The sequence below is a fragment of the Falco cherrug genome, chromosome 9 (assembly GCF_023634085.1).
Source record: "Falco cherrug isolate bFalChe1 chromosome 9, bFalChe1.pri, whole genome shotgun sequence".
Taxonomy (NCBI): Eukaryota; Metazoa; Chordata; class Aves; order Falconiformes; family Falconidae; genus Falco; species Falco cherrug.
Genome location: NC_073705.1, coordinates 44974006 through 44998585, shown reverse-complemented (window position 1 = coordinate 44998585; position 24580 = coordinate 44974006). Strand labels below are relative to the sequence as shown.

Genomic DNA, 24580 nt, shown 5'->3' with positions numbered 1-24580 from the left:
GCCAGGTTACAGGTCTGAACAGCCATCCTCGCTGGGGGTTGCCACAGATTGATGTACTGTTTCCTGTGTTCCAAGAATCCCTTTCCACTTTACTATGATGACTAAAGGACACTGATGTGGTTGAATGTTGAAATAAAAATCCAGTTTGTTCTTAAATATTACGTGGCAAGGTTATTTAAATGCATTTTTCTTTTTTTTTTTTTTTTTTTTAAATTGGAACCACTTAAATTCTAAGTTTGCTGTAAACTGAAGATCAAAGAAAATAATTTGGTAAGGCAGCTTATTTTTTTCAAATATTGAAGAGTTCAAAAGAATTTTCCCTTTATCAGCAGATATAAGGAAGGAATCATCTTTGTCTTCTGGCTTTGTCAAGTTGTATAAAGACACCAGGCATGCCAAGTGTTATTGTTTTATGGGTGTACTATTATATAGGTTTCATGAAGGCCGGTGCATAACCTCACAGCTTCCAGCAGTGTTAGAGGTGGGGCAAGTCGGATGAAAATTGCACAGCTAATTACATTGAATATTTTCATAAGGTAAGATCTAAATTTCATCTTGTATTCTGCTGTGCAAACTGAAAATAAATGCAGTCAGGTCTGGCCTTCTTGCTTATACCAGCTAACTGAAGAACGCTTTCTTATGCTTGTTAAAAAAAGTTGAAGTAAATTAGTAACAATTTTGCAGCTGCTTATTTAGATAATCATTTAAAGTAGAATTACTTAAAACATCATAGAAATCCTTAGAAACATCAGCTGTAGTCAACATTTACAATCTGATTTTAATTTAATTGCAGGATAAATGTATGCTATGTCTCTGTTCTTTGGCGCGTGCATAACGAAATAAGGAATTCCTGTAAAAGGTGGGAACTTCTAGCAAATTCTGTTTACATGTCATTGAGTCATGCCTGGACCTGCAAAAAATCCCACTGAGTTCTAGGGTCATAATTAGGCGTGCCGGTTGTCCTTTTTATATACATATAAGTAACAACACAGAAGCACTAGCTGTAGTGCTGAAAAGGAAGGAAATGGAAAATGAGCAGGTGTGAGAAATGAGCTGAATGTGCTTTCCACACCAGGGGTTACAGGACCAGGTAGGGGGTGTCTGACAGCCCACTGAGAGCCTGCCCTTTGGGACAGAAGGCAGCGCAGGCCAGGGCGTAAGGCAGAGGAAGAGCTCCAGCAAAGATGCAGTCAAGAAGCCCTCTGCTACCACCGTTCTGTGGCTGAAGAAGGAGCAGCAGGCGTAAATGTTGGAAGGAAGAAAAATCAGCCTTTGTGGTGAAGGCAGGCGTGTATCCAAGCCTAGGTAATGGATAACCCCCGCGCGGGAGCTCAGCCATGGAGGGAGGAAGGAGGGGTAGAGCTGGTGACATTGAGGAACAGCTCATCCTACCTCAGCAAGGAATTCATGAATGCCAGGGAAACTGGGAGACCGCCAGCTGTATAGGCAGGAGTGAAGTGAGCAGAGCCGTGCAAAAATCACAAAAAACTTTCTCACCTAATTCTTTAGTAGATGAATCTAGTTTTCATAATTTTAATAATGATGAACACTGAAAGAAGAATAGGCAAGTACTGAGCTCTGTGAATGTGAAAATAAGTGCAAGTAGTAGTGCCTTGCAGGCAAAGGCCATGTTTTCTAAAAACTGATGTGACGAGTTATGGTTATGTCAACCAACTTAGAACCTTTCCTTAAGGAAATACTGAATGTGTATGAACGTGAAACAAGATTAAGAATGGATATCAAAATCTGCTTTTTTAAATCATAATTTAAAATTTATTCTTTGAAGCACTTTAAATCGTTATCTTCCACAGTGCGTGGGGGCGTACTACAGCCTGTTGTAATCCCAGTCTATGAGATGCTAATTTAATTACAGGCTCAACTTTTGCTGTAGTTGTAGAGTTCCTTAATGTATCTGCCATAGTAAAAGTCCCCTTGAAAAGCAGGGGATTTTAGCACACACCTGAGTAGACAGCAAGGTTTTTTAGAACGAAAAAAACAAACCAAAAAGCACAAAACAAAGCTCAACAACAAATAAACCAAACGCCAAGTTAACTGGAGCCACTATTGGCCTTCCAGACATAACTAGGCCTGTCACTGCGGTATGTGGCTGCATGTGTTGGTATGTACAGAGCACAAGGCTTCCTTGTACAGAGAAGGAAGGGAATGGAAAGACGGCAGTCGTGAGGAGGGGTGGGGAGTAGTCTTGGAACCCGCGGGTTTCAGGAAGGCAGGCGGTGTGACCTGGCGTGGCTGCGGCAGGGTGCGTGCTGCCATGGCGGGGCAGGTGGGAGGGCGCGCTGTGGCCGGGAAGGGTATGGGCTTCCTGGCAGCGGGCAAGAGCGGCTTCTGTTCACTGGGGAGACTGGTGGTGGTGAGGGAAACCTTTCTGTCTCTCCATGGGGAGCTCCAGCTCCAGGGAAGGTTTGAAAAGCTAACTCCTTTCAGCTTGGTGCGTGCATCAGCAGGTTTCTAGCCACAATGTATTATGAGAGATTATGCTGAATGGACAATTTAGCCCACGTGATGAGTAGGAAATTTTATTTCTCTCCCATGAGGAGCGATGGTAGAGTCAAAGCATGTGTATAATTTGAGACTGGTTAAAAAAAACACACAACCACAACAGCCCAACATATCAAACACACTGGTTTTCATGCACTTATATTTTGGCTTTTCAATAAATTACTTCTGCCAGAAAGCAAACTGATACCTTGAAAAAAAATAGCTTCAGTGGAAAAAAAAAATAATTAAACGGTTGCAACCAAAAATTTTGTTCACCTCTTACCAGGTCATAATAAAGGAAAAGTGAGACTGGGGCGTAGCTGGACAGCAGAGAGTGACAAGGGCATGGGAGTGACAGAAGGGAAGAAAGTGGTATGAGAAGAGAACAGACTCAAGGGAAGAAACTGGAGGTGACTACAAGCACCAGGTGAGGAAATACTTCAAAAACTAACCTAAATGCATAGAATTAGTGGCACAGACACAATGAGTTGGGGACACGGGCAGCCAGCAATGCCAGAGGTTACAGGCAGATTATGTGAAATAAAGATTAAGAATCAAAGAACGTAAGTCTAAGGATAATCTCCCTTCCAGAAAGTGATGTGTCTTCAGCAGAATGGATGAGAGTATCTAGGCTGTACATGGATAAAAGAAAATACAGACATTGACTGTTCTGCCACACTCTGGAGTAGCAATCGCTGATCCTCTCTGGTCTGAGGGCCAAAACCACTTTGCAGGTAACATCTGCCGAGTTGCTCAGCCAAAGCTGTGGAGATGGCGGTGGCCTCCCTTGGTAGCAGGCAGACCGGGAAGGTTGTAGGCAATCCTTCTGACTCATCTGGCAAAGTCCGTTGTGCTCTTTTTTGGCACAATGGCTTTTAAGTGGTTGTTTTGGCTTCTCCAAACTTGGAAATAAAAAGCAGGCTGAAAAGCAGAAGTGTAAACCATATGAAATTGTTCCCCTGGGCAGACAGCAGAGCTTCCCACCACCTGCTCAGTTTCCCCTCTGTGGGGTCTTTGGGGGTGCGGTGATAAATACACAGGTTTGCCTCATTTCCCATCACAGCAGCTGGAAAGCTTGGATTGTAACAGAGACACAGCAGCAGCCTTCCTCTTCCAAGCAGAAAACAAAAGTAGCACATGCTGTTTTCTTGCTTGGGGTTGATGGTAAAGTTACAACGCAGTTCTCTATATTTAAGAAAATAAGTCTTTGTAAACAGTCCTGTTGCCAATATTCAGTTGTAAATATGTTAGAAGATGAATGTTTCTTTTTTGAAGTAGGTGTTGACAGCAGCTGTAATGTATTTAACATTCCAAGACCTTTCCAGTTTAATTAAATGCACGTAGCTGGAAACCTCAGTAGTCATCATGTGGTGAACTTCTTATGCAACTCATCCCCCATCTTACCTAGTAACCTTCTTCTTTTGCATTCATAAATTCTTAGTAGGTTTGAGTTAATATGTGCCTTTTATGAGATTTATTTTTCATTTTATTTCTACTTCACTTTTATGTTTAAGGAAGAAAGCCAGCTGGGTGAGGCAGCTGCTATTTTAAGAGACAGAGCTGAGATGCACCCCATGATAAGATTTTCCTTTTTTATTTTTCTGTTCTCAGATATGTTGATATTTCAACAGAGGCATTCTTTGGGGTGGGATGGTAGCTCCTTGTTAACAGAGAAGCATGAGGAGAGCTTGAGTGTAAATTTTGGAAATAAAAACCCTAAAATCAGTGAAACTAAAATTGGTCTTGAGAGTAACAAATGGTCAGAATACGTAATGACTTCTTGGGCATGAGAGCTTTAACCATTAGAGGGGCTATGGGTCTTGATTACAAACCAGAGATTTTGTTCTGGGTTACCATTAAAACATGCTGCTCACACAGTTACTACCAGAATATGGTTTGCAAAGTCACCAGATGGACTTACCAGTAAAGCAAGACCTTCCCCGCCCCCAGGAAAATCAAAGCAATACAGCTTTTTTTAAAAAAATATCTTTCAATTGTGTTCATTGTACAATTTTTGTTTGTAAAAAAGCAGAGTTAATTCAACTAGAAGGATATGTATTTATACATCTTAAAACACCTTATGGGGAAAATAGAATGTTATTTTCTTTCTTTCAAACCCCACACATGCATCCCTTGTTGCTCCATCTTTCTCAGACGTTTCAGTAGGACCTGGGACTCTAAGAAAAACTAAAAAATAAAAAAACAAACAACAGCTAAATGGAGGATTTAGCTTGGAATCAACTTGGTAGGAAAAGCCTCACTGACTTTACAACAATATCCTAGATTTTGGTCTTGTTAATTTCCTAGGTTTTCACAGGTTTAAATATGTAGAACAGTTAAAGACATCAAGATTTAAGTGAGATTTGATTCAACATTTAGAAGTGCAGTGGGTTGAATTCTGTGGAATCAGGCATATATTGCTTTTTACTTTTTTAATTCAGAGCCATACTAAGAATCTTTCATTGACTGCTTATCGCGAGACTCTCTCTGCAGCGATGAGTTTTCTCCTATATTGTACAACATCATGCCATATACACGAGCCTGCCTAGAACTTTCTCAGGAGCTATAATGGAGATAAAATACCGTAGCTGGTGAGATACGTACTTGCTTCAGCATTACTGCTGCTCAGCCAGCCTGACTGAACGTTGTAGAAAAATGACTCTCCTACCTCTTCTTTCATGTGCCTTATTGACATTTCAGATCTTCTGCAAACCTTAGTGAGTAGGCTGACTAGCCCATGAAATTTCCCAGCTTTTTTTTGTGTGCTCAGTTTAAGTTGTTTTTTGTGTCTGTTTTTTTTTCTTGAAAAAGATCGCATCTGCTTGTTCTCCACTATCTGTGGCAGATACTTGGTGTATGCAGTGAGTTTGTCACTGCTCACATCTCTCACTGGATATTTTAAAAGAAAAGATGTAACAAAATCAGCAGAAAACTGTCTTGCTTCTGTCCTTTAGTCACTGGTAGAGATAATTGCAAGGGCTGCATGCTGTGCTAAACCTTCAGCACAACTTGCCTGCCTGTATTTTTTCTTCTTATGTTTTGTAGTAGCTTTACTGTCACGGAATTACCATCTAGCTGCCTTTACTTCTATTTAATAGCGTTTGGATTAATGTGTAGAAATAGTTTGTGAAGTCACATATCCTATCTAAAAATCTCTTTTCTCCCCCGTTTCTTTCCTTCTCAGCTTTGCAGTCTAGTACAGGAGTTAAGCGGTAACTACCACATCTTTACAAGAGTATCACTTAGCCAAAAAAAATGCGAATTTCCATCTTGAGATCCTGGTGTAGATTAACACCCTATACAGGAAAGTCACTTGCCCTGTTGAAATCGAGTGAGTACTTCCCTGAGCAAGACTGGGCAGAAATACAGTCAAAAGTTTTCCCGAATTGGAGTGGGATGGGCTGTGTCAGGTAACTGGCACAAATGCAAGTTTGAAATTCTTTGGTAACAAAATCAACCTTGGTCTGCTAAAACGGGAAGTTGCTGGTGGAATAGAAAAGATTATTTCAGGAAAGCCAGGCTGAAGAGATTCAGCTGTTACCAGCTTAGATTTCATCCTGTGCTCAGAGCTATATGGGCCAAGCTTTCTTCTCCATTTACAGTTCATTCAAAGCAATGTAATGATTCTGTTCATACACTGAAGCTGTAAATTTGATTCCGTTAATAAAATGGACAGCAGAGATGTTTCCATGTCAAAGATAATGCTTCTAGCTTGTGTAACTAGTTCTAGTTTATATATTTTCTGGAACTAGTTGTTCTTTATAAAACACCTGACTAAATCTACTTTGATAATATTAATGATCGTTCCCCCTTTAGAGAGGAGTAAAGAATTTCTATATAAATTAATAAATTGATTCTGTGTTACTTGTCAAAGTTGTTGGCTTTAAAAGTACAAGATGAGGGCTAACATCCGTGTGTTTCAACTATTCAAAAGAAACCTGAGATCATAAACCCAACATCGACGCTCTGATGTCCCGTTCATTTCTCTCTGCATCATTGACTGAACTGTAAAAGTACTTTCTGAGAAGCTTGGCGTTGATGTGAGCTAAAAACCCTACCGCAGCCCAGACGGCTGAGGTGTGCCAGTGGTGAGGCAGGGCTGCTCATACAGCACTTTGAAGATAATACTATCTGTAGCAAGAGATAGTAGTGATTTGATCCTAGAGCCTTGCTGATGTCAGCCTTGGCAGGAAAAAAAAAAAAAAATTACTGTCAGGCACGAGTGATCTTCACAGTATTTGGATATTGCTAGGAAGGAATGTAGAAATAAGCTTTTGAGGCTAAGACTGGTAGATGAAGGGGTGACCCAGTGTGGAAGGCTGCTGGTCCAGAGCAAGAAACAAGCCAAATCCAAATCCTAAAATATGAAACCTCTGAAACCTGGGGGTAGAGGGGAAAGGGCAATGCATGTGCACCAGAATGAAGCCACCTGTCCTGCAGTTCCAAGTGCGAGTGGCTTGCCGGTACTGCTCCCAGCTTTTAAGGCTACACGGGTCATAGCGTATTCTGGTATTTGAGATCCAAATCTTACCAGAATAAGCTGTGAGAATCAAATGCTGCCAAACCTAATTTTTTGCTGTATTTAAAAGACTCAGCTCTGCAGTCGATCTCTGCTTGAAGGAGCTTTTTTTTCTTTTTTTTTTTTTTTTTTTTTTTAATGCATGCTTTCTGAACCTTGATATGGTGTTGAATGTGATGGACTTCTTAATCTTGATTGTTAACTGGAATCTCTGTAACAGACTTACTTATCCAGACATAATAGATACTGAGAAGTTAATAATAAACTCAGAAATCTGCCGCTTAACCACCTGTCTTGTTAATTATGTTAACAACACATTGGCAACTGCTTTGATTTAAACACTCTGAGTTTGGTTTGCCTTTTCAGTTCCAGTTCACTGTCCACACAGCTTCCTTTCGGCTGTGCTCTCTGCCTTCCCGGGCACACGGAGGAGCACACGAGGTCGCCCAGGGAGGCTTCTGTGAACCCCAGGACGAACACTCTGTGTCAGGGCATCCCTGTATGCTCAATACTGAAAGACAGGCACTTCTTTTCAACAGGTAGGACATTCTGTAATGCAGCAAACTGCTGCTCGATTTTGACTAAACTGCTTCTCATAACAGGAAAGGCTGTTTCTTTTCATCCCGTGAGGTATATAATACAAAGGCCAAATCTCCACCCATTCTGAACACGGCATTCCTTTCGATCTACCTTATAAAAAGGTAAGGCTGCACTGGCGGCAGACCAGACTGCTCCTTCAGCCTCCTTGAAGACATCTTGTGACTAGTTGGAAAAATGAAGATCCTGGCACTTTGTGGCTTTTTGTTCATTTTTCTTTTGTGCCTGAATGCCTTTCCTGCAGAAGGTACAGTATATTCCTCTAACACAACCATCTCCTCATTTTCCTGTTCTTTCCTTTTGTGATACAAAATGCCTATTCTCTATGTTGATTTTAACTGAAGAAAACAAACGGGGCTGGACAACTGAAAAGGAGAGAATGAATTTGGGAAAGGACTTAGACTGAAGAATGTGGTTGTGTATCAATGCATTGATTTGTACAGTAGTGTTTCCTCTCTTACTGCCTGTTGCATGTAGTACAGCGTAATTAATTTTACCTTAATCTGTGTTCTGAAACATGCTGCTCTGAAAAAAAATCCTCTTCTATTTCTCCAGTAGATAACCAACTGCCAATATAAAAATAATGTATTTTCTGAATAGCAAGAAACACATTAGAGGAAAAAAGTTTCTACCCTTATGGAACAAGGGAATATGAAGAAGATCATCAGAACTGGAGTAAATGGAGAAGTTCTGGGTGAGAGTAGCTCTTCTGAACCTTCAGATAGTCTTGACTTTTTTTTTTTTTTTTCTTCTTTTTTAAGGTACTGATCTTCCCCACTTTAATTTCTGTATTGCTTTGTGGCACCCGGTTACCATTTTGCAGTATTGTAAAGCACACAAATTCACAGAGCAGTTTAAATCTTAAACTCAGAGGTTTTTCTGTCTGTCCATAGCCACATCTCTGGCGATGGCATTCTGGGTTTGCAGAGAGACAGCTGAGTAGGATTTTTAAATTGAAAGGTGTAACTTTCAGAGTTACCTGTTCAAATTTGTTGTTTCATATTGTAAATCTGGGAGACCTACTGTGATTATTCCATGGTGTTTATTTTACCCATTATGTAGGGAATGAATGTGAGAAAAGGAAAACCAAACAAGCTAAATGATCAGAGGTCAGGAGCAGCAGATTTGCTGTGCTTCATAGTTTCTAGAAACCTTGTAAGAATCACAATATGTGTAAAGAGGAGTGTGGAGAAACATGGGGAAGCTCTTTCAAACTGGTCAAGTCAGCTGTCCAGTTTTCTCCTTTGCCAGCATCTGTTCGGGATGGCAGAGCTGTTTGCCAGAGCTCTGCTGCCTGAAGTCCTTCTACTCCCTTTGCATTTTCTACTTCTATTTCTTCAGGCTTCCCAGGCCCCTTGAGGAAAAGTTATGGAACAGTGCAAAGGGAGTAGGAAAATTTCTAGATGTGTGTTCAGGAGCATAGCAGAAGCCGGTCCAGGAAGGACAGGAGACAGCAGTACCCAACAAAACCCGAACGAATATGTGCAGGATCCTGTAATAACGTTCCCTTTTCATTAATGTGCATCTTAGGGGGTTGGGGCTTCCCTGAGTCAGAAGGTGGGGAGAAAGTGTGCAAAGGAGACTGTGCCTTATCCAAAAACACACCGATGGGAAAGCAGAAGTGCCTGGGTGTGCAAGATGAATGTATGGTTTATGTAAAACCTGTTAAATCGGAATGAAAGGATAGTAACAAGACATCTCAAACCTCTCGGATGCTGGAGCAGCCACCATCACTAGCCTTGGCTGTAAAACTGTACCGCAGGAATTTCTAGAAATATTGAGCATATGTGAGATTTTGTTGATGAGAAATCGCCTACCTCTGTCCTTTCTGCTCCACTTCAGCTCAAGAGTCAACCTTTCTTCTCCCTTTTAGTGTGTCCAGCACATAATGTGTCAAATGCAATCAACAGCTCACTTATTTAGGTCTAGTAAGGAGGGAATAATTAAATGGCTTTGCCTGTCCAAGCAATTTATTCTATGCTCCTGTACATATGGATACTCTTTTCCTCTCAGTAATCTTTTATATTATCATTAAGTAATGTAATTATAGGAGGAGTGCAGAATCTCTTTCTTAGGTTAAAATCGCTGGAATTTGCTGCTTGTATTGCCTGCCAACATGTGACATTTTGAAGAGTAAAAAATTTCTGTACAGTGCATCTGGTGTATCTACTAGTAACAATGGAAAAATAACAAATTGATTCCTGTTCCATGCTAGGGACAAAGCTCTGCAGTCATGCAGATTTCTGTAGATATCAGTCATGATGATCCTTTGTTTCACAGATTTCTCTGTTCAAGGATTTCAATGGTAAATACCGAATCAAAATGTCTGTGGGCTATTTAGCATCTATGTACAGCTATTTGCATCTTTCTCCACTGGTAATGTATTATTTTCCACCCTTAGGTCAGAAGGGTCGAAAGGTCTGCTGCTCAAAGCTTCTCAAACTCAACAAAAAACCACATAAAGGTAATAAGATTGGCAGTTTCATTACATTAATTGGGTAATCATTATAGATAAATCACAGCACTTAGAGGTTTTTCCATCTGCAGCCTTCACAGAATTTTCCGTGCAGGTGAGTATTATCTTCATTGTACCACTGGATTGGGAAGAAATAAGAGTAGAAGATAATCTGTTTAATGCTTACAGTGTAAAACAATCAAGAGAAATATGATCTAGTCTGATCAAAGCATAAGTGTTCATATCAGTTCCTGCTTTGTAGAAGATCTTACTCTTGTTCTGAGGGCATGAAGAATAGCGTCATAGCATAGTTCCTCATTGATAAGAACAGAAGCTGCAAAAGTGAAATTCTGTGGTGGCTTTGCGCTGCTGTATTCTATCACCATCTATCTGTGGCCACATCCATCTCCGTGTTTTGAGAGATCAGCCAAAGTGTGATTCTGTAAATTCCTAAAAATCCAATTTTTTAACCCACAGCCCTTACCGGAACAACAATTACCTGAGATGGAATTTGTCCTAAATACGTGTGTCTAAAGTCTGCACAAATATAAATGTACTGGCATTGAAGTACTTGGAAGCTTTTTCTAGCCAAATGCACTCCCTGCCTAGAGCAAGCGTGAGGGGAGGGCCACCCTGTAGTCTTTTGAGACTGTTTATTCTAAGGGGAAATACAGAGAAGCCATAGCCTTCATAGTGGAGGGCAAAGGGGTTTGTTGCTTTTTAAAGCAGCCACATTCTGGATGAGGGTTTCAAACGGTACAATTGCCCTTTCAGAACACAAATCTTCACTTGTGTTTTTTTTAATTTCATTGTTTTCTGAGTGGCTGGTGCCTCACTGTGAGCTGGTAGGTGGGTGCAAATACTTCCAGCCACAAGCTCGGCTTTCCCTGCCTGTGTACCTTTTTGTTTACTTAAAACACCCTGTGTACCTACATGTGGCTGCCACCAGCTTCATTTGCTTGGCCCTGTAGCAAGGTATGCAAGGAGGGAGTAAGCAAGCTGGGAGTTAATTTAGCTTCTTGTTCAGACGCGCAATGGGAGAATTAACTCTAATTTTCCAGCTATAGTTAGAGCTGGTTTTGATAGCAAAGGGAGGATTTCCTGCAGAAAGAATCAATGATTTCTAAAGCAGTTAGTGGACGTTCTGCCGTCATATCAGTGCTTTCACGGTATAGTGTGACAGTTTTATCTCTCAGCAGTTTTGTCCACTTTAATTTACCCTTATTGTGGTAATTCAGCACCATCACTACTCTGAAAACACTTTGTTTGCATCTTTCTGTATGTCCATAGTATCCCTGGTTTCAGTGAGACCCCCAGTAAAAAAAGCTAAACCACAAACAAGTCTAGAACAAAAGGATTAGGTATGGTTCTTAAAATAACAACATCTTAAAGTTTCTAAATTCATTAAAATGGCTAGCTGGTAAAGGCACAGAATTTGCCCTAAAATGGTCCATTTCCTATTTCCTTATTTATCCTCTTCTGATGGTTTCATCATATAATTACAGATTTGAAGTTCCCAGCAAATTCATTCCAGTTGAAAAAAGACCTTAAATGCTTTATTCCTTTTGGTATTCAGGTAACCTAGGTGGAAATCCTGGTTGCTTCTTTGCGGTTTTCCTTTAGCTGGTGCCTTTCCTTCTTTTCCAGTCCCCTGGTGCTGACCCATGGGCTTTATCGGCAGAGTCCCCTGGGTGTTGGAATCAGCAAGCACGCTGCGGAGCTGCACGCTGCCTGTGGCTCAGGGGTTTGCAGCTCTTCTGGCTCCTTTCTTATTTAATTGGCAGGTGTAGCAGCAGCCGAGGACTTCAACTATAAAGGATCCACAGCAGCAACAGTGGGTTCCCAGCCCATGCAGAAGGATTGGGGAACCAATGCTGAATGCACAGAGGTGGCTTTTGTCATTCTTGGCCCCAGATAGATCATGTGTCCTACCTGGCTGAACCTATAACCTTCCCAAAGTACCGAGGTTTTGCAGGACGAGCATAGCTATTACTTTGCAATCCAAGGTGCCTTCTGCTATCTGAAAAAATATCAGGCTTTTTCCATGCAAAAGGCATGAAACCTCTCTGGTAAGAAGTGCTTCTCAAGAGAACGTTACTCTGGAAGCAGGCTGCTGCGTCCTGTGATGAAACACAGCGGCAGTGGTCTCGCAGGCTCGCAGAGCCATGGAAAGTGCTGTGCTGGGGGGAGGAAGGAGCACAAAGGAAGCATTCCATTAAAACCTGTGAATGCACCACAAAGATCTCCCGCAAAGCGAATCTGAAATACCTTCCTCTGCTGCAGAGCCAGTAATACATGAATGACGGTCGCGTGCCCCCTGTTAGACCCTGCCCCGGTTCTCTGAGCGCTCCCGCACGCTTCCCGTAACCATCTCCTGTCCCCAGCTGCGGCCATACCTTTGCCTGGTCCGGGATTGCTGTGTATTTGCTTTCGTACAGGGCACGCCTGCCTGCTGCACATGACTGCTGCTCTCTGTTACAGACCTGCTTGTGTGACAGTGCTTGGTCTGGAGCGGTTTCGACCCTTACCAAGAGGCAGATGTAGAAGCTCAGGCCTGATGCGGCAGCTGCCCAAAGCTAAACGCCGGGGGGTGTTTCGTGCGCGGCTCTGGGCTGGAGCTGTGTGACGCTGGCTTCATGGTGGTGGTGTTAGGAGATGTCTGGGTGACTTGTGCTTCCTTGTTGCCGTCTTCTCCAGGGGAGTGGTCCTTGCTCTATACAGCCCACAGGCAAAGCAGTGGGGCAGTTTTTCAGCGTTATCTGCACCGCTCTCCGTGTGCCAGTGCCACGGGGAAGCCACCAAGCTGCTCGCAGCCTGGCTCAGCCCGGCTTAAGGAGGGAGGTCATTTAACTGACCTGGCTACCTCTTTTGAAGCAAACCCACTGATTGCCTAGAACGTTGTTCTGTTGTCACAAACAGTTACTGTCCCAGAAAGCAAACGTTTCGAGCCAATGTCAGCTTGTGGCTTCTGTCCAGGAAAGATGGTGAGTGTGATGATGGCAAGGGGAAGATCTTGTGTGATACTTTGGCTGCAGGACTTGAGCTCTGGAGAGGCAGTGGTGCTGCCCCCCCTGTCTGTGCAGACCTTCTTCTCACTGTGGAAACTTCCAGCAGCAGCAGCAGTCATACTTTCAGCGATTGCGCACCCTCGGTACAGGGAGAAAAACCTGCTGGGAATGGGTGATCTCCAGCAATCCAATGAAGAGGGAAAAATATAATTGCTGTCACATCCCTTTTTATTTTCAGATCACTGATAATCTACACCTGCCCATGGCTCAGTTTCAGGTATTAAAGTTTTTTGCCATTCTCCACACTCCCAATTAAACAACTCTCTCCATTTTTCTTCCTTTCCATCTTTGTTTTACAGGTGTAAATTTCAAAATGACTCCGATGGAAATAAGGAAATACTGCAAGCCTTGTCCTCGTCCAGGTCTTCCGATGGCTCCTGGACCCCTTCCACAGTTAAGATGAGCAGACTGAAAAGCATCTGCCTGCCAGCACATCTCACAGCGTTTTACTTGGTTGAGGGCCCTCCTTTCACAGATAGGACCTATGTGTATATTACTTTTACTTTGTGTTTGGGAAAGGCTTCAGTGCTGTTTCTGTGGTCACTCAGGCTCCTACGTCTTGTTGACATTAGCTTGGCAGCTGAAGAGGCAGGCAAAGGTGCCTGGCTACCACTGGACCTTGCCTCAGCTGCATATTCCTCTGCACCAAACAGGGGTTTAGTTCCTCAAAAAAGAGGAGGAGGAGAGCTGGCTGCATCACTTTGTTTTGCATATTTCGATTGCTTGAAAGATGGGAAGGGGCAGATGTTATTGTTTCTAGTTATCAGTATATATGTGTATTTAACCTTTTCTATGAATGATTTATTTTATATCGACAAAAAGATTTCTTTTGTAGCTAGGCACGTGATGATTTTTCCAGCAGCTTTTGCTCTCGGTGCTTCAAGTCCACCTGGAAGTAGTTTTCTAGCAAGTGAGAGAGAGCTCATCATTTAGAAAGGGCTGAGAAACTAGATAAGCAGGTTGTTAAAAAAGCGGTAAAGGACCAGATTCCAGTACAGTGGTAAGCTTTTCAGTATCTCCTCTGGGCATTTAAATCTGGCTTTAAAAGTGAGGGGGCTTGTTCTTTAACTTCCTAGAAGAATGTCATCAGGTGGCTATTAAACAGTGTACTGAAAAGATGTTAAGGCTAATCAGATTAAATCTCTCCCTCCTGAAGCCAGAAGGCAGCTGTTCTTTTAAGACACCCGAGTTGTGTGTGATCACCTCAATAAACAAAACTTACTGGAGCATGAAATAAATGCTAAGAATAATACCAAAGGGCTGAATAACGGAGAAACAGAAGCACCCTCTGCTGACATTGTTAGCAGTGATTGGGGTCTTCACTCACATATCTTCTGTCTTTTCCTACCCGTCTTATGCATATGCTGCTTATTTCTCTGCCTGGGGGTGAGCCCTTAAAACAGAATTGCTTGGTGGCTCGTAAATTTGGTTTTCCTTCTAGTGAATATGAGGAGGAGTAGAAAGCTTTGCTGTTGGGCAAACTGCAGATTGTAAATTGTAATTTTTCCCTCAATACTCATAGTACTACTGTTCCTCTTAACATGATTGTCAATACAATAGGAATGGTCTCGGTGCCCTTCAGCATTTCGGGGAGTTGGATGGGGACAGTCGGAGGTCTGTGGTTACCCACGCAGGCACATGCAGTTCCCAGGGGTCAAGTTTATGGGCACTTACACGTGGCCATGCTCCCATTGGCAATGTTTCTATTGCACTGAGAAACTGAACCTATTTCTGGTCCTTCTGTGTGCTTGTTACTACTTTATTTTCTGATTGACTTTGGGATTAGATAGAACTGACTCTCAGCTTCCTATTTTTGAAGAGCTGACCATGCATAGCATTTTTATATCAAGGATGAAGGAGCTGCCAGTCCTCCTCACCAGATCTCTGAGTGGGGAGGCTGGTGAAGGAGCTGTGTTTGACTGCTCTGTTGCTGATCACTTGGCCAACATATTTTATTTCTATTTTGTCTTTTGTAGCTTGCAGATGAATCTGTAGAATACAAATGGCAAGTAAAGTTAAAAGCATTTTTGATATTAAACGTGTTTGCAGTAGGGTTTTCCTCTGTAGACTATGGCCATATGTGTTTACAGCTCTGTATGAAGCATTGCTAACAGGTATGAAGATTCTGTTCTCTAAAGTGAACTTAAACCCATTCCTTCCATATCTGAAAAATGCCGCATGATTTTTGGTTTTGCACCACGCCCTCCAACCAGCGTGCGCCACACTACAGTCCTCCTTCAGGCAACATGTTCTCTCTGCTGGCAAAAACATAAGCCCCAAAGACCATCAGCACAATTACAGAAATACTCTGGGTCTCTGGAGGGATCCCAGGACATCATTTAATGCGCTTCAGTGTTTTTACTCAATGAGTGTCCCAGAGTGGCCTCAATCTAAGGTGAGGGCTATTCCAGTTAAAGCTGTTCCTTGTGTGAGGTCCAAGTCTTGGCCGAAAGAACTAAAGCAGGTACACTCAAATTATTTCAGCATGATTGTGACCACTGCCCAAACATCTTTTTTTGCTTCATCTGAGGGTATCGGGATATTATGTGTCAGCCCTTGAAGGTGGTTCTTCAACAGAGTTTGCCTCTTACACAGCAGGCTGTTTTCCCCATGTGGCAGGTAGAACAGAGGTACCTCTCATCATGATTTCACTTACAGGCATCTGTTCTTCCTTTTGTTTTCCTTTTGCTTCTGCGTATATTTGTTTGGCCCTACCTGAGGAGAAACATATTTGTTCAGTGGCTTTTCAAAGTACACAAGCTGTATGCTTATATAAAGTAGTAAATTTAGCTTGTCCAAGCTGACAAATGCTTTTTTTTTTTGGTGTCTTGTGGTTTTTGTGTGCGTTTGGCAGTCAAGCAAGAAAATTGCACAGCCAAGTTCCAATAAAGATGTTTCTGAAGTATCTCTATGCCTGCCAGAACAGATGTTGGACCCTGGTCTGACCTTGTCAACTGAGTGAGGCAGGTGGTCCCTCACTTTGCTTAGAACTTGATGCCACCAGCTAACACTGAATCAGTCTGTCTTAGTTGGCACTGTGACTGTGCCTTGTCAGGAGCGCAGGAGAAACCATCCCTGCTGACAGGCACGGCAGGGTTTCAGGTCTCTTCTTCCGAAGTGGGTAGTAGAAGGTATAAAATACTTTGTTCTTTATATAAAATATGATCCCAAAAGGGGTAACGGGCGCCCTTGCTGGTGACTTTTCTGCCCTCTAGACTATGTGGCCCTCAACTGTTGCAAGGACCTGGGTATAGTTAAAGAATTCAGGATTTTAGCTTTGGAGAAGTTCAGTTTATCCGAAGTATGGACTGCAGTGGCAACTTCTTGGGATAGTATTTGCCAAAGAGAACTAAAATCACTCATGGACAGTGTCATCTCGAATAATAATCTCAGGTGAAACATAAAAGCAGAGGGATAAATACCTTCTGTTGTAGATATGCAGGCTATATAAGATATATAAGATAGCTTGTGCCAAAACTGAATGGGAGACCTCTGGTGACTTCAGTATTCATCGGATCAAGTCTGAACATCTGTTACCTGATTCTGTTTTGTCCAATGGTGTTGCTGACTACCCCCTCATGAATATCTTTAGGAAAGTATTGTCAGATGGTGATCACGGATCAGATACATACGCGCTTTTTACTGAAGATTGCTCCGAGAAGAATTTGTCCAAGGCTGAGCACTGACTTTATCCTCCTGTAGGCTGAAGGTGAGGAGAAAACCCTGTTACACATCAGTCTGGTTTTTTACTTCAGATCAACGAGTTCTTGCTGGTTATGAGCAGTTGTCTCCATCACAGCTAATTTCTTTGCAGAGCTCATCAACTATTTTTTTTTTTTTTAATTTCTGGTGGGGAGCAAAGAGAGCTCCCTAGTCCTACATTAAATGGCACGAGCAAGGGTGCTGATTCCAACCCATGTATGCCTGTCGTTTTCAGTAGCCCTTCAGTATTATTAGACTTGTGGCAGCCATTGCATAACCTGCATTGGTTATGGACACAGAACTGTCGTCTCATGCTTTATGTTTTGATCTTGGAGCAGGGCTAACAGCACAGAAGGAGTTCGCCAAAATTACTTCTGTTTTCAATGTCTCTGTGGTAGGGGTCTCTGCTAGTTCAGTGTCTGGATACTTATTTGTCCAAGTTGTCATTCAGCCTTTGTGCCAACATTTGTTTGTGTCTCAGATGCACTGACTGTGAAATACCCTCAGGTGGCGGGGGGTTGATGCCATATTTTCAGGCTGATGCTCCACCACAGAGTGGCTAAGGCCAGAGATTTGCTGCAGGATAAGCACCTTACGTGCGCGATGCCATCTGGCCAGTCTCTGAAAGCGTTTATTAGAGAATTCAGGTCACTATGTGCCTATGAGAGATTCCAAACTGAACAGGACTTGTCTGTCTTCTGCCGTCTGACACAATCACAAAAACCCGTGTAGTCACAAGAAGCTGTCATACCATGCCCAGTTTCTGTCAGAGGCTCAGGCTGCATCCAGGATTTTAGTTTGAGAGCTGATTAGTCCCAGCTGGCAGTATGGCACGGATGCTCACAGGTGACCTTATATAGGAGGCATTGACACCTAAGCATCCCAAAATTCAGTGCACACAAAAACTCCTGTTTAAGGGATGGTTGTGATTAACTGCCCGCTAGGCACCTGTACAGTCACTTAACTATATCAGTGTGCTCGTGCATTTGTGGTGAGTGCAGTGTAATCAAAGCAACTAATATATACAGGCTAATAAGATCACCAGCTCTAAAAGCTAGACAGCAGCAGGGCTTCCCTCACCCGACAGGCAAGATGACACTTGAAATTTAGGTCCGTGAAGAAGAGTGGTTTTCTGCTGGGTTCTGTGATGTTGTTTCAGCAGCAGCACTGATGCCAAGCTTAGGGAGGAAAAAAGACAGACATATTCCTAACTATTTGGTTAGTCTGTAGCCATGTGGCTGCTCTGGGCTCTGAAAATCAAATCTTTGTAGCATGCTCTTAAAATCAGCTCACAAAACCGAAGTGCACTGGGAACTGCTGTCTTTGGTAAGTGGGTTCTCAAGGCAAAACTTATGGTGTTGTTGCAGAGCCCTGTGTCACAGGCAGTGCAGGCTGTGTGGCGTGTTCACTGAGCAGTGCTAAAATGTATTTGCATCCCAGAAATTTCCCCAAGACATCAATATGCCTAGGAAGAAAGATGTTTTCTTACAAAAAAAGTGTGACAAAGTCCATCTGTTTACAGATGCTATCAGAGAAACAGTGAGATGGTTGAAAAGATTCTGAATGAGATGAAATAATGGAGCAGTGTCTGCAAGGCCCTTTAAAAAGTGTTTTTTTCAACTCATTGACTTTCCACTTGCTGATTTTTTATTACTTGGGAAACAATAAATGATGGCAATTGTCACTGGGCTCTTATCTTGAAGTTGTTCGAATGTACCAAGGTTAAACAAATCGGCATTATCCTTTGATTTAGTTCAACATATACCAGTGCTGCTGCCGCCTCCTGCAAAACTTTTCAGGTGAGTGGCTGGTGAAAACAGAGATTAAAGACAATCCGAGCTGAAGTTATGTCTAGCCAAGCACTATGTGCATGGTTGACCTTAACCTCGTAAGCTCCACTTTTGACGTTCTTTGAAAGGAACTCCCCTAAATTTCCATGAGTTTAAGTCAAGACTCAACAGTTTTAAAAACAGATCCTCAAGTCTCAGAAGTGAAGCCAACCTGCTCTGCGTACTTTTACTGCAAAATGTGGTTTGCACCTTTTCCTGTTAATTGAGCACAACTTTCTGCTTGTTCCCCAACTTTCTTCCCGTGCTTTGTTCTGTTCCTAGATGTGATTTTACAGTTTTAGATGACAAGTCTTCCTCATTGGTTGTTCTCACTGACTAGAAAAGTTACCTTTTGACTTTTGGTGTGATGGTCCCTCACCCTTTCTTTGTCTATGTGGCACTTTCTGTCTGAGAAATTCTTCTGCTGTCTGATTTTCCTCAAATTTTTCTCCTTGTGCTGAACTAGACAATGGTGCTGCATTGCATTTATTGTTTCCAGATGTTATTTTTGTACTAATGTAGTGGGTTTGTGCAGCAAGGTTTCGGTAGTGAGGGGGATGCAGGGGTGGCTTCTGTGTGAAGGTGCCAGAAGCTTCCTCCATGCCCAATGGAGCCAATGCCAGCCAGCCCCGAGATGGACCCACTGCTGGCCAAGACCGAGCCCATCAGCAACAGTGCAGTGCCTCTGGGGTAGCGTGTTTAAGAAGGGGTGTGGGAAATTGCAGTCAGAGGGAGGAGTGAGACTGTGTGAGAGCAGCCGCCCTGCAGCCCCAGGTCACGCAGGAGGGGCAGGAGGGGCTCCAGGCACCGGGGCAGAGGTTCCCCCGCAGCCCGCGGTGCAGCCCACGGTGAGGCAGGCTGTGCCCTCAGCCCGTGGGGGTCCATGGAGGAGCAGATCCCCACCTGCAGCCCGGGAGGGTCCCACACCAGAGCAGGTGGGTGCCCGCAGGAGGCTGTGACCCCACGGGGACCCCGGCTGGGGCAGCGTGTGCCTGTGGGGCTGCACCCACGGGGGGACCCACGCTGGGGCAGGGCAGGGTGCGAGGACCCTCCCCATGGGGGGAAGGGGTGGCAGAGACAGCGTGTGAGGGACTGACCCCAGCCCCATTCCCTGTCCCCCTGTGCCATGAGCGGAGATGGGACAAACATGGGGGGTGAGGTTGAGCCTGAGAAGAAGGGAGGGGTGGGGGAAGGTGCTTTTAAGTTTTGGGGTTTAGTTCTCGTTATCCTACACTGACTTGATTGGTAATAAATTTAACTTCCCCAAGTCGAGCCTGTGTTGCCCGTGACAGTGACTGGTGAGTGACCTCCCTGTCCTTCTCGCCCCACGAGCCTTTCGTTATACGTTCTCCCCCCTGCCCAGCTGAGGAGAGGGGTGATGGAGCAGCTTTGGTGGGTGCCTGGCGCCCAGCCTGGGTCAAACCACCGCAACTAAGGACAGTTTCAGTTACAGGATTTGAGCATCCCTGTTTCAAGGCACCATATGATCATCTTAAAGTCACAGCACGAGCGGGGATTTTTCTGTCATTTAATTTGTATTTCAGCCTTCACTGCAATAGCTTCAGATTGTGTAATCTCAGTTGCCAGGTGTGGAAGTCTGTTCCCACATATTTAATTTATTCCTCAAATTAACATGTCGTTGATACTCTTGCCATATAGTTCTATTGTTTTATTTTATTGACATATTGCTGCAAAATAAAATAAAAAAAGTATTCGAATAACCACAGTACTTTGAGATAAAGTACTTGAAGGTGTACAGGGAGGAGGTGGTAAGAGCACAGTACTCATAAGGTAGAGATAGTAGGTATGAAGAGCCAACCTCCAGGTTCCAGCCAGGTTAAACTACTTGTTTTCAGCACCGACATACATGCAGGACTATGGGCTGTGGAAACCTCTGCAGGCAAAGTCTAGACCGTTGCTGGAAAGTGTATATGGGAACAGAGCAATAGCTCTGCGAGTTTGTGAAGTAAATTACATCAAAGCTGAGTATTTAGATCCCTTCTTATAGATGGAAAACGTATTGAAATACATCCTGCTTTCTAGGCTGAGGACAAGCTCTGCTTTGGTGTAAGGTGGCCTGGACGCTCAGATTTCCTCTCATTACAGCAACTGAAGGCAAAGGCTGAGCTGTGCCCCAGCCCGCTGGATCCGCCAGATCCTGATGTGGTAAGTACCGCAGCGCTTAGTCCGGTTTGAGAGTTGCTGTGCTGTGGGATTCCCTGCTGAGGATGGTTAAGGCACACACCTGCGTTCCTACGAGAGGTCATAGGAAGACCCATCTGCAACCACTGCGTCACGCATTTACCTGAGTAAAACCCAGGGATGGCAGCAGCCCCTGTGGCTGAAGTGCTGGTGTGGGCTAGAGCTGACCTCTAGCAAGGGCTTTAGCTCACCTGCAGTCTTTGCGTTCACGCCACTGCTCTACTGAACAGCTGAGTTTGGTTATACGTGGCAGTGAAAGGAGCATGTTTAATTTTCATACATCCCCTGGTTCAACAAGTTATATTACTGCCTTGTAAGCAGGGCATCTATGCAGTGACGTCCATGGCATGCACAGCAGCCAGATTTATGGGGAGAACACAAACATATCTTTCCTCTGCCTTGACAAGTCTTGTTATTTTTCTCAGCCACACAGAGTAAACTATAAAATCTTGATTCATTCGTTATTCACACCCCAACTCTGAGTTATACGTACAATTTTTACAAGCAAAACAATGAACAATACTAGTTCTTCCATAAATAACTTGGACTGTCTGTCGGCTGCTAAATGGCATCCTTCACACAGATCTGTGTCACGCTCCGTGGCACCACATCCATCAGAGATCATTCTGCCGAAGTGAATGTAGGCTATCTAAATATACCTGGATATTCTAGGCACTATTTGTTCTTTTTCTATCCCTGTCAAAATAAAATGAGGAGAGTGATATGTAGCTTCCAAAGAAGCAAGGTTACTGAATTGTAAATAGATTTTGCAGTGGTCTTTAAAAGCCTCAAAGCTAGTAAAGTGGCTTAGCAGGAACTTAATTACTTAGCAGCTGTGGCAAGTGTTCTGCTTCCCCCAGTTACCTGCAAACACTATAAAACACTCTTCAGCAGACTACAATGAGGAGGAGCCATATCTGAGATGAAGCACTGCGAAAGTTACTTCTTTTTCCCAGGAATTCCCTAAGCCTTCTCTGCTGCCACCCACACTGACAGTGAATGACGATAACTCATGATAAATCGTGCAGGCAACTGCTCTGAGATTTTTGTTTGGCAAAGTAGCATTTTTTCTGAAGGGATGAAAGCACTGTCTCTTTATCTGGGAAAAAAAAAAGGATAAAAAACCCCACAAAACACCACTTTTTGTTGGGAAGGACTTTGACATCTGTTTGAAACTCGCTGTGGAAATGCTAACACTGCTAGATGTTAGGTGTCTGCTCTCCCTCTTGTTTTCCCTCCCATTGTCACTTGTTAATTCCTGCAGAGATAAGGACATAATGGCCGTGGTTCCCTCACGGCAGCGTTGTATAAAACCGTAGCGTGGCATTAAATGTGTTGTGGTATGCGAAATAATGGGGCTGGCTGACCTCACCGAATGGCGTTACTCAGTTTTTAAGACCACTTTGTCATAAGGAGCCCTGGGTGCTTCCTGTTCCGAGACCATTGCCTTGGTGTGTTTGCTCTGCTGCCTGGGTAACTTTTATTGATTCTTGATGCAGTGCGGTGAGTCATTTCTCGCAGTTTGTGCCTAGCAGAAATGCTATCAGAAGTACAGTAAACTGGGGTTTATGAAAATTGGGTTTATTTAGATATATGTGTGGAGTTTGGCATTTAAAGCATTCCCCCAGCAAGGGGAGATTCTGGTCTGACTCAACTATATCAGGCCATTTGAGGAGTTAGAGGCAGGAAAATCTGACGTTATTTTGTGCCTTATGAAATACTGAGCGTACATACCTCCATAATTTGGTCTTGGTCTGTGCACAGTTAAACAATAGAGTGAGTCTTTCCTCCTTCGAGGTCTGTCTTGTAACCTCACAAGAGCACTTCGCTAGCAGTTACTGGAACAAGACTTCAGACTTCCTTCTAGCTTTTCCTGGCAGTGGGAGTGAACACAGATAAACAGTTTTTACTGCAGGTAGACTTCCAGTCTGGGTTCTTTATTTTTAAAAAGCTCTCACCCTCAGATCTGGTCATGATTATAAAGTGCACTTTCACAGATATGAGAATGTGTATGGATACAATGCTCTTGTAGAAAGCCTTGCTATCCATTTGGAAAATATGAGAAGTTTCTTCCTGTGTTTACTGTTTTGTATGTCAAATGTATGCAGAATACAAGAAAATAACCTGAAAGAAATTCAAAGGCTAGCATGAGGATGTTGCATGTATGTAGATATGTGAGTACATATCCCACGTTCAGCAATGGGACTACTCCAAAACAGCTGGGGGCAGAATTATTACGATTATTCAGGGACGCATTTTCTTTCTGTTAATTTATCAGTAATCCTTCATTAATGTCTGAGAGTGGGAAGCTTTTTTGGCTTGTGAAGAGCTGGGTACGGTGCTGATAAGGGAGCCGGGGGTGCCTGGGCTGGGGATGGCATGCCTGTGGGAGGGGAGCTGGTGTGCCACCTCCACAGCTGCTCCTCGCTGCCGGAGGGCTCCACGTGGTCCCGCTGCACGTTGCACAGGTCCAGGCTTGGCAGCCTCCATCAGAGGGGCAATGGGAGAGGTGCCTGCAAGAGAAAAAAGGTGCATTCTGGAGGATAACGGAGGCTGGCTTTCCTCTCGATCAAATATGAGATCAGGCTGGGAGGTGGGAGGGTATGCACAGCGAAATGTGTGCAGGATGAACAGGAGGCTGCAGAGCTGGGAGAAGGCTTGTGGTCTCGATTTCTGTGGCTTTCCTGCTTATCCCCAACAAAGTTACCCCCTTCTTTCTGTCCTCCTCTGCTCACATCGCAACAAAGAGCGTACCCACCCCTCACGAATGGCTGGAGCGGAGGGTTCTGCCAGTAACTGTCAGTACAGCAGGATGGAAAACAGAGGGTTTTCTACCTGGAAAGGGCTGGAGGGAATCTATGTTTCGTTCCCCCTGATATTTTCAGTTTCTCTGTGGAATAATATTAAATCAAAATTTATGAAAAAAAATTAAAATATTTCAAAATGAAATGTGGCTTTAGTGCAATACGAACATGTCCCAAAGAATGAAGGTGAAAATGTTTAAAACCAAAACCTGATTTGCATATTAGAAAAACTGATGATGGATGGAAATTTTTTACTGGTCCTAATAATTGAGATACTTTGTCAAAGTCCAAGACAAAGGTTGCTAGTTTTGACATGTGAGTCTTAATTTATAAGTTCTCTGATTTCTTTATAAGACATAAGAGAGCAAAAGTAGATCACATACAGTCTAAAGGTGTATGCAATTCTTAAAAATGATGAAACCAAACAAAAAAAAAATTGCCTTCTGACACTGAGGCATAACCAAGTACCAGAAAACCTAGCTCTTAAAAGGAGATCAAGCCTCTGGTTACGTGGATTTTGCCAAGATTTACCACATCAAGGACAAAGATAATGTGCTACATCTTGCCTGAAGAAACTGCAGTTTGTGTGCAAGCTTGAATCACTTGTTTGCCTAAACTTTGTCCCAGAATTTCCAAAGCAGCCAGCCATGTTGGATGCTTCTGTCCTTGTTATCCAATTTAGGACACTCCAAGGAGTTTCAAGTTGACATAATACTTGTGGTCAGATGCTTGTAGTCCCTCTCTAAATCGTGGGTTTCCTTTCCACAAATGAAGAATGTTTTTCTTCTGTTTTGTGGGGAGTATCTTCCTGTATCAGTTGAGTTACCAGTCTTCCTCATGGTATGTGTTTTATCGGACTAGGTACAAGGAAGGAATTTCTTTCAACAAGGGTGGTGGAACACTGG

The 24580-nt window shown here is 43.3% G+C and overlaps 1 long non-coding RNA gene across 1 annotated transcript; it reads left to right on the top strand.

Annotated features, from left to right (window-relative positions):
* The first annotated feature begins 7187 nt into the window (after positions 1-7187).
* On the top strand, positions 7188-16279 carry LOC129736793 (uncharacterized). Its single transcript, XR_008733866.1, has 3 exons — positions 7188-7557; positions 10017-10079; positions 13438-16279. It is a non-coding gene; the product is annotated as an uncharacterized LOC129736793 (long non-coding RNA).
* The last annotated feature ends 8301 nt before the right edge of the window (positions 16280-24580 follow it).